Raw genomic sequence first — 9,633 nt, 5'->3', positions numbered from 1 at the left:
TACGGCCAGTAGGTCCCGGACCTGTAACCAGGTTTGTTGTGCACGGGAGTCATTTTTCGGGACCGTTATATTTTGTACATATTTATTTCTGGCATAATTATGTGACTATGTGTTTAAATATGTGGTTGTTGTGTGATTAGTGTATGTACACATTTATATATATATATATATTAAAGGGATATTTTTAGTTGGGTGGACCCCACATATAATAAGTTTAATGTGTGTGTGTGTGTGTGTGTATATATATATATAGCATCACTTCACCTATTGAGGACAATCTGTTTCTCTTTCCCACAGCCTTCCTTTCATTTTCTTTTTTTCTTTTTTTAAGCCTTATAAATTCTCTCCCATTTTCAGGCCAATCAATCTAGTTTCCGGTCTTGTTTCCTTAATGGAAAACATTCCTCTCGTCGTTCTCTGTCACATAGTCAAAGGATTTAATTTTCAGAGGAACGGTGATTATTTTAAGAATTTTTGAAATTTTTGGATCTAAGGCTTCAAAGGGGGTTTTGGGCCACTTGGAGTCAGATTCTGGAGCTGAGCCTTTGGAACAGTAGAATCTCCTCCTCGTCCTCTACGTTCCCACAGAATAATTTTTTGTTCAGCCGCCGTTGACCGGCATTAACTTCTATTAACCGGCATTGACCGCGTAGACATTTCCAGCCGAGGATGTATTTTGGCTACTTTTGAGGTAGGGATGTCTAAACCATTAAGTTTTAACTTTAGTTGAGTTCGCATACTTAAATTCTTGATAAACATGCTTAAAATGATAAATTTCGAAAAAATTGAATGTCGGTTATGTGTTTACGTGCTTATGCGACAAAACATGCTCTAGATGATATTAATTGTGTGTGTATATATGTGTTTAGTTGCAAAGTTGTTTAATGAACATGTCTTGCGTTGAATTTGTTTCTTGAGATTATATATATATGATGATGAGTATGTATGGCTAAACTGAAAAAGTGCAGGCTTGTTTATATTGCTTTCATTCATGCATGATTCCATTCATGGCATGGGCATAGTTTGGGAAAAGTGAGGTTGAAATAATTCTTTTGAAGGAAATACGTTTGGAAAGGATTGTGAGGAAAGGATTTAGAAAAGAACCGAATTTCGCAAGTTCAGGGCTAGCTTGACCTAGACGGAGACCTAGTGTAAAACGTGAAAAGTGGATACTAGGCCCTTTAACGGTTGCAAGGCTTTGCCAGAATTGGAACCGGAGATAACTATCAATCTCACCTCGGTAAAGTTAGTTAGCAGGTTTTCGAAAAGTAAGTGTTGGGTTGGTATAGACCAAGTTTGGGATGGAATGCATTACACTTCATATCATGTGTATGATTTTGAAGAATTGTGATATGTGACTACGTATATTGATTATTATGTTATAAATATTATATGGACTCCAATTGCATGACCCCGGTTTCTTTTATATTCCCGTTCTTTGGTTGTTGGCTCAAGGGAGTCCAAAATCGGTATTTTAGGCATTACCTACTGAGTTGTTGAGCTTACCCCTTATCATTTTCAGGAAGTCGGAGGAGTATGGACGTATGAGTTGTTGATGAGTACTCAAATATGACGCATTTTAGCACCTAAACGAGGGTATTTTAGTCCATTCATCTATCTTTATTTTTCCGTTTTAGTACTTATTTGTGTTTTTGTCTATTTCAGGTCAATAATGTTGAAACGGGCTAATTTCGGTCCATTAAGGCATTTTTGGAGTCAAACTAAGTCTTAGTGAGAAACTGGAGCAAAAGGAGGCTGATGCTGAAAACTGCCAAGTTGGATCGATCGAAGCCAAGTTGGATCGATTGAAGCCAAGTTGGATCGATCACACCTGATCGATCACACCATACCCTTGATCGATCACGCTGTTGGTTGGATCAATCGAACTATTCGCAAAAGTTATAAAAAAGCATATCTAAAGCTCATTTCGAACCAACTCGGGTTGTGCTTGAAAGAGGAGATCCTAGGGCCGAGTTCTCACATTTTTTGAGCTCTAAAAGCCTTGTATATAAAAAGAATTAAACCATTTTTGTAGAGAGGTTCATATTTTTAGATTGTAATTTCTATATTATTGTAGTTTCTCTCTCTAGAAAGTTAGAGATTAGGGTTAGAAGAAAAGAGGGAAGTGGAGGCACATCTCAAGAACACATCTTTAGATCCACATACTCTTTATCTCTAGAGCTTCAAAGAAGAAGAAGAAGAAAAAGATGGAGCCATGTTTGGAGCTTTCCCTTGAGGGTTTCATGACCATATCCACCTCCTCCATGATTGGTTAGATCTGCACTTAGGGTTTGGATGAACCTTAAGTCTTGTGTAATCTAAACCCTTGTATTTCTATTTTTGGGGATTTATATATATATTGTTGTGATTAGTGGTTAGCCTTGTGATTGTTGATTCAATTCTTTTTAGTGATTCTCTATTTTAATTATATGTTGTCTTATGTGTGGTTATTTGGAAATTGATCTCTACATTAGATTCTCTATGTTGGTTGCATGTCTATGTGTGATTAATTAAGGATTTAGTGATGGCTAAGCATGGGTTTTCATTGAATGGGTTTGTAAACTAATTTGATGGATTATGCTTACACTTGATGGGTTGTTCTACAATTTAATTCATACTTGTAGGTAGGTAGACAATATTTGCTTGGTTTGATACTCCACACTTATTATTGCAAATTCCATGATTCTCTAAATTGATGTGTGCTCTCATTAGATACATTTGTTAATTAATTGGTGTATTATGCCTTTGTCTTGGTGGATTGTTCTCACTTAGTTTACTTGTTGATTAGGTAGACAATTCACTCTTGCATTAGATAGTTCACACTTTTACATGCAAATTATGTTTATGTTTATTGTCACATCTTGATTGCAATAATGTATTCCTCATTAATGGAAAGCAAGTGGTTAATTACATGAGCTTAGTGGTGATTTCAGCACCCTAAGACCTCTCTTCATATCTCGTAAATCCCTATCTCTCATTAGTTTACTTGCATTTTAATTTCATTGCATCTTAGTTTAATCAACCAATCTCTCCTTTGCAATCTCTTGATACGCTAGAGTCGAAGTTAAATTCCAACACGTATAATCCTTGTGGATGATCCTTACTCGCTATACTTCATTAGTTGTAGTAGTGATTTTTATAAATGTAAATTTGACTAGAAAGGCTTTTGAAACCACATTCATATTTTAACTTTGTGAAGCGACATCTCGTATTAAAAAGTCGGTTTTCTAAACACTTAGAAAAGGACTCATCAAATTTTGGCGCCGTTGCTGGGGATTAACGGTTTTGTTGAAATTAGAATAGACAATAGTGTTCATTTGATTGCTTTTATTTTTATTTTATTTTTCATTATATATCCTTTTCACATTTTTGATATTATTTATTCAATTAGGTACTTGAGTACAAGGAAGGCAAACATTGGATCATAAAACTAACATTGGAATTTGAAAGTTGCTTAAGGACCTTTGCGGAACTCTTATTTTTTTAATTGTGCACTTCTTTACATGCTTGTGATAGCCCTTGTTGAGGCTCATTATATTGCTTAAATTTTTGTCCAAGCATCGGCCTATGTGGAGGCCAAAATTTTTTCTTGCATTTGGATTTTTAATGTGAATGGAGCCATTGTTTGATCCAAGTTTAGGGGGGAATTTCTTTCCTTCACCTTATGCTCCTCCATCATATTTTAATTCTTATGAGATTAAGTCCAATTCATTTCATGCATCATCTTATTATGGACTTAATCACTCTTTTTATCCTTCTTATGACTATTACCCTCCCCCACCATTTTATGAAGACCCACCTCCATCACCTTATTCACCTGAATTTCAATAAAAAGTGTTAGCTTTACTTGATGTGCATATTTCACAAACTCAACTTATTAATTCTCATTCTCAAACTTTAGCCAAGTTAGAAGCTCAAGTTGAGCAAATTGCAAGTACTCTTTCTCGTCAAGAGGAGGAGGAAGAGGCAAATGAACAAATAGATCGCACTCAAATTTTCATTGATGAGGATGAGGAGAATGAGGAAGAAGAAGTAGCAAGTGAGCAATTTGAAGAGTTGATGAGTCCATCAATGGCTAATCCAATTGAGCATAACATGATTAATGAGAACTTTTCTTGTTTTGATAATGATTTTATCCCGGCCTTTGATACTTTAGAGAGTGGGGAGATGTTGACCACTATAGAGGTAGGAGAGGAGGAGGAGGAACTTGTTAAAGATAACCTTCCTTCTATTATCTCCAAAGATCCTCTTGAGACATGCATTTTTGAAATGTATAAAAATTGTAGTTTTGACCTTGAAAGCTCCAAAAATGAAGTGAACTCTCTAATGGACTCCATAGCTAACTTGGAAAGCGAGGAGATGGTAATTATTGAGGAAGAAAAAAGGGATGAAGAGAGTGCAATTCCTATTAATCCAATTGCGTCCTTGAAAGACTTTGCCTTACCAAGTGCAAGGCCGCCCATTATTGATTTCATTTTCAAGACCATAAATGAAAGGAAACAAATTGCATCTTTCGTAATTTCTTTTCAAGTCATTTTTTTGGAGGATGATTTCATTGTTGTAAGTGATGCATTAAATGAGAAAATGGAAAAGAGGGTCAATAAAGAAATTTCATATCCAGTTTTTGATACGTTCGACTAGTGAGTCGAACCAACGTCTTACTAGAGACGTTAAACACTAGCATTCGTAGAGTTTTCAACTCTATCCCTTTCACCATTTCTTTTTATCTTTCACTTCTTGCGGCGTCTAGATATGTTCCATTGAGCTTCATTAAGATTTCATGCATGTTAGGCATAAACACTAGTTTTTCATAGAGTTTCAAAACTCCATTCCTCCCTCATTTATTTTTATTTTTTCTTTTTCATTCTTATGGACATTCTTCCATCCATTTTTCAATCTCCATTCTTGTTACCATCATTGGGGCTTAGCATAGGATTTTCTACACTTTCAGCTCAAATTAGGCATTTGGTGCCAGTTCGATCGATCACAAGTGTACCCTGAATCTATTGAACCTTTCTGCAGATTTTAGGTCTCTGTCCATCGTGTGAACTTTCAGTTCGATCGTTCCAAGTGCAATTCGATCGATCCAGTTGTCCCTGTGATCGATCTCACTTCCATACTTCGAAAAAATTTCGAAACTCTGTAAATTTCATGCCCTCTGTCCCATCGTGCGAGCATAGAGATCGATCATGGTATAATCGATCCAAGTCACGATCGATCATAGCTTGGCCCTTTTGACTTTTTGACTTTCTTTTCTTTCTAATTTTATTTTATTTTATTTTATTTTTCATTTTCTTTTACTTTTGTCATTTTCTTTTATTTTATTTAGTTACTTTTCTCTTATGAAAAATATATATATATATATATATATATATATATATATATATAATCTTTGCATTCTTTATTTTCTTACATTTTCACTTCTTGCATTTTTATTTTTGTTTGTGTACATATTTGTTATGTTTAAAAAAAAAAAAAAAAAAAAAAAAAAAAAAAAAAAAAAAAAAAAAAAACAACAACAACAATCTTTCAAAGTAGTATTCCGTCTTGCTAGAGACGTTAAACTTAGCACCCATATGACACATTGTGCCTTTTATCTCTTGTATTATACATATTTATTTTCATTCTTATTTTTTTATTTTTCTTGTATATTGTTTCATTGTACATACTTTCATAAAAAATATATATATATAAACTTTTCACTATTGTGCCCTTATGTGTAGTCATGCATACTTTAATGCTTTAGTTAGGGCTCGATCTCATATCTCTCTTGCATCTTGTGTTATATTGCCTTAGAATACATGATTTGATTATTCTTATCCCATTTGATATTTGATGTGACTTTGGTAGTGTGGTTATTCAAATAGGTTGTTGATTCCAAGTTTGGGGGAGATCTTTTCATATTGGATCATTGTCGGGCTTCATGCTTTCGCCAACACGATATACTCTTTCCATCTTTTCCATTATTCTCATTGCACATTGAGGACAATGTGCGGTTTAAGTTTGGGGGTAAGGTGGCTTTGTTGCATTCTACTTAAGTTTGAGTTTTAAATGCATGATTGAGATTGGAGGTTCATTTTAGCTATCATTTTGATCTTTTGAGGACTATATTGCTTAAAATTTAAAATTTTCTTAACTTGAGAGTCCAATACTCCTTGTATGCCTTGTGGATGCCATTTAAGAGTAAATTTTTCGAAAGATTGATACCTTGCTTGCATTTGGTGTCCACATCATCTTAATTTTGTGATTGTTTTGAGATTCACTCTAGGATTCTACACTAGCTCAGGCGCACACTAGCATTCATTTGCGGGATACATGCTTTGTTAACTATTGATTTGGTTATATCCCAATTGAGTTAGTAGTGCATTAAAAGTTTTCATTCTTGACAAAGGTGGTTAACAAACTCTTTTCACTAAGTAGCTGGGATTCAAGCCTCATCAAGCACTGAATTTCTCGCACCGAAAGGTGGAAGGCCCAAACTCTAGGTTAATAACTTGACCCGAAAAAAAAAAAAAAAAAAATAGTGAGGACTTCTCCCAAAAGGTGAAAAGTGAGAAATGATTAGATGAAGGTTGTTTTGATTTGTAGCCTAGTTGATTTGAGCTTGTAAGTTCTTAGGGGTATTTAAAAGCCTAATGCCATAAAGCCGTCTGGTTTGGGAGTCATTGACCAAACGCTCGACCTCATGAATCGCTAGAAAGCTTAATAGATTAACACATTGCACTATGCTTCCATCTTTGATCCTTAGGGCTAAAATAATAATAATAAGTGCAACTAGTTGAATAAAGCTTTAATAAAAGGTCTATTCTTTGCCTTAATGATGGTACTAGATTTGTGTGCTAGCTTGTGACCGGATGTGATCATTTATTTGGTTGGCTTAGATAGCAACATATTTGATGTCGGTTCACTTAAAAAGGATTGTAGAGTTGTTTTGATTTGCATGATCATTGTCTTGATGTGTGGAGGACCATTCTTACTTGCATGTTGTTGAGATTTTGGGAGATTGCTTGGACATGGTTGAAAAATTGCATACTTGAGGTAGTTTTCTCCCAATGCTTGTTTGGAATATTGGTCCCTCTTTAGTGAGAAAGAGCTCAATGTTTGTGGGTATCATTTCTGGAAACCCTCACGAGACTTCAATGTTAGTTGCATGTCTACACTATATTCTCTATATTGGTTGCATGTCTATGTGTGATTAACTAAGGATTTGGTGATGGCTAAGCATGGATTTTCATTGAATGGGTTTGTAAACTAATTTGATGGATTATGCTTACACTTGATAGGTTGTTCTACAATTTACTTTATGCTTGTAGGTAGGTAGACAATCTTTGCTTGGTTTGATACTCCACACTTATTATTGCAAATTCTATGATTCTCTAGATTGATGTGTGCTCTCATTAGATACATTTGTTAATTAATTGATGGATTATGCCTCTGACTTGGTGGGTTATTCTACACTTAGTTTACTTGTTGGTTAGGTAGACAATTCACTCTTGCATTAGATAGTTCACACTTTTACATGCAAATTGTGTTTATGTTTATGGCCACATCTAGATTGCAATAATGAATTCCTCATAAATGGAAAGTAAGTGGTTAATTACATGAGCTTAGTGGTGATTCCAGTACCCTAGACCTCTCTTCATATCTCTTAAATCCCTATCTCTCATTAGTTTACTTTACTTGCATTTTAATTTCATTGCATCTTAGTTTAATCAACCAATCTCTCATTTGCCATCTTTTGATATGCTAGAGTCGAAGTTAAATTCCAACACGTATAATCCCTGCGGACGATCCTTACTCGTTATACTTCATTAGTTGTAGTAATTGTTTTTATAAATGTAAATTTGACTAGAAAAGCTTCCAAAACTATATTCATATTTTGACCTTGCAAAGCGACCTCTCACATTAAAAAGTCAGTTTCCTAAACACTTAGAAAGGGGCTCGTCACTTGTATCCATGGACTTAGACGACGCTGCCATCCTACCTGCATTTGTGAGTTTTTTGTGATGTTAGTGATATGATGTACTATGAGTCTTGGGATGACGTATATATTTTATGCATTGACATAGGAAAGGACGGTAATGCCTTAGATGACCTCGGATTTGGGTAAGGACCCGGTAAACGATTCGGACCCCTGAGTTCGAGTCGTTACAAATTTGGTATTAGAGTGTTAGGTTTAAATATCTTTCAGACGATAAGTAGTGGCTTACCTAGATAGGGTAGAGGGTTGACTTGCATCATTTATGTGCCTATGTGTTAAAGTGCTTAACTATTTAAGAAGCATGCTTACTTGTTACCTGTTTAAATATGTAACGTTTTGAAAGGCATGCCTATTTGCTAAGTGCTTACGTGTTTAAATGCCAGTATATGTAAATGAAGTGTATTCGTGATCTGAAAACATGTTAATTGTGAAAGGATGCCAATAATGAACGGAATGTTTATTTTCACATAATGATTTAATGAACTCATTGTTTAAAATAATGGGATAGGACACGGTCGTGTCAAGGTATATGTTCCGGATATTATATATATATGTATGCATGTATAAGAGTATGTAGTCGAGCACGGGATGGTTGCTAGTACAGTAGAGTACTTGTCTCAGTATAGCTAGTTGTGTAAGTTTTAACCTGAGTAGGCGAGGAACTCGATTGCTCTAGGGCTGTTTGGGTGCCGGTTCTTATCGAACGAATGGCGTAGGTCTTTAGCTCGTGGATTGAGCTATTTGGTGCATGGTTGCTTCAGTTTTCTTGTTATTTTTTAGGCGTAGTTCTTATGGCACGACTTTTGAACAATTGCATATGGCACAATGCGATGTCCAGGGTGAGATGTATGAGTTTCTTGTGTTAGCGCATAGGTTCCTATGATCGTAGAGGTTAGGTATGCGTTGTGAGGTTTTCGTGAGGCATGGATGACTTTTAAGGGTTAGTGTTTGTGACTTAGGTCACGGTTTAGTACAGAGATTCTTTTTGAACCGGTTTGCGATACGTGTGACGAGGATTAGCAGAGTCTTGAGCATGGTCTGGTGATCGTGTATATATATTTTGGGTATTCTGGTACGATCCGAGGAAGCATGTCGGTTACGACTGTTAAAAGGACTTGTTGGACTTTATATGTCTAAAGTGACGTAGGCATTGACTGGAGTCATGCTAGTGTCAGATGATCGATTGCAGGATGCGGATCATTTCATGGTCTTGTAAGAGTTTGTTTTAAAGACTCGTTAGTTGAGAAGTGAGGAACGTGTTGCGGGTGATTGACTTTCGTTGAGTTGATTGTATGGCTCGGTGGATGAGCGGGTGTCACGGTTGTCGAGAGAGTCTCGAGGTGAGGTATAGTGGTCAGTTTTAGTTGTATAGTGTAGGGTTACACGATAAGGCAGGTAGTATGGGGTCATTGAAGTGTTAGTTATTTGAGGGTCTGAAGAGATAAACTGATGATAAGAATTATTGGGATGAGGATGATCTCATAGGTCTAGTTGGTAGCCCCATTTGACTTTTGTCGGGGCCAAGGGTGTTCTGAGGAACGGTAAAGAGGGAAAGTGATGGTGTTGGCGTTAGGGCGTAAGGTTTCTTTGGTTAAATATGTAAATTATCTTGGGAAGAATGGTCGGAGAAGCCGATTAAGTGTTAGTGATTG

This window comes from Cornus florida, unplaced genomic scaffold (assembly GCF_030987335.1).
Source record: "Cornus florida cultivar Cherokee Brave unplaced genomic scaffold, ASM3098733v1 CherokeeBrave_3.0.0_Hap2_Chr06, whole genome shotgun sequence".
In the NCBI taxonomy this organism is placed as follows: domain Eukaryota; kingdom Viridiplantae; phylum Streptophyta; class Magnoliopsida; order Cornales; family Cornaceae; genus Cornus; species Cornus florida.
The sequence above is the reverse complement of the archived record's forward strand: the minus strand, read 5'-3'. Positions refer to the sequence as shown.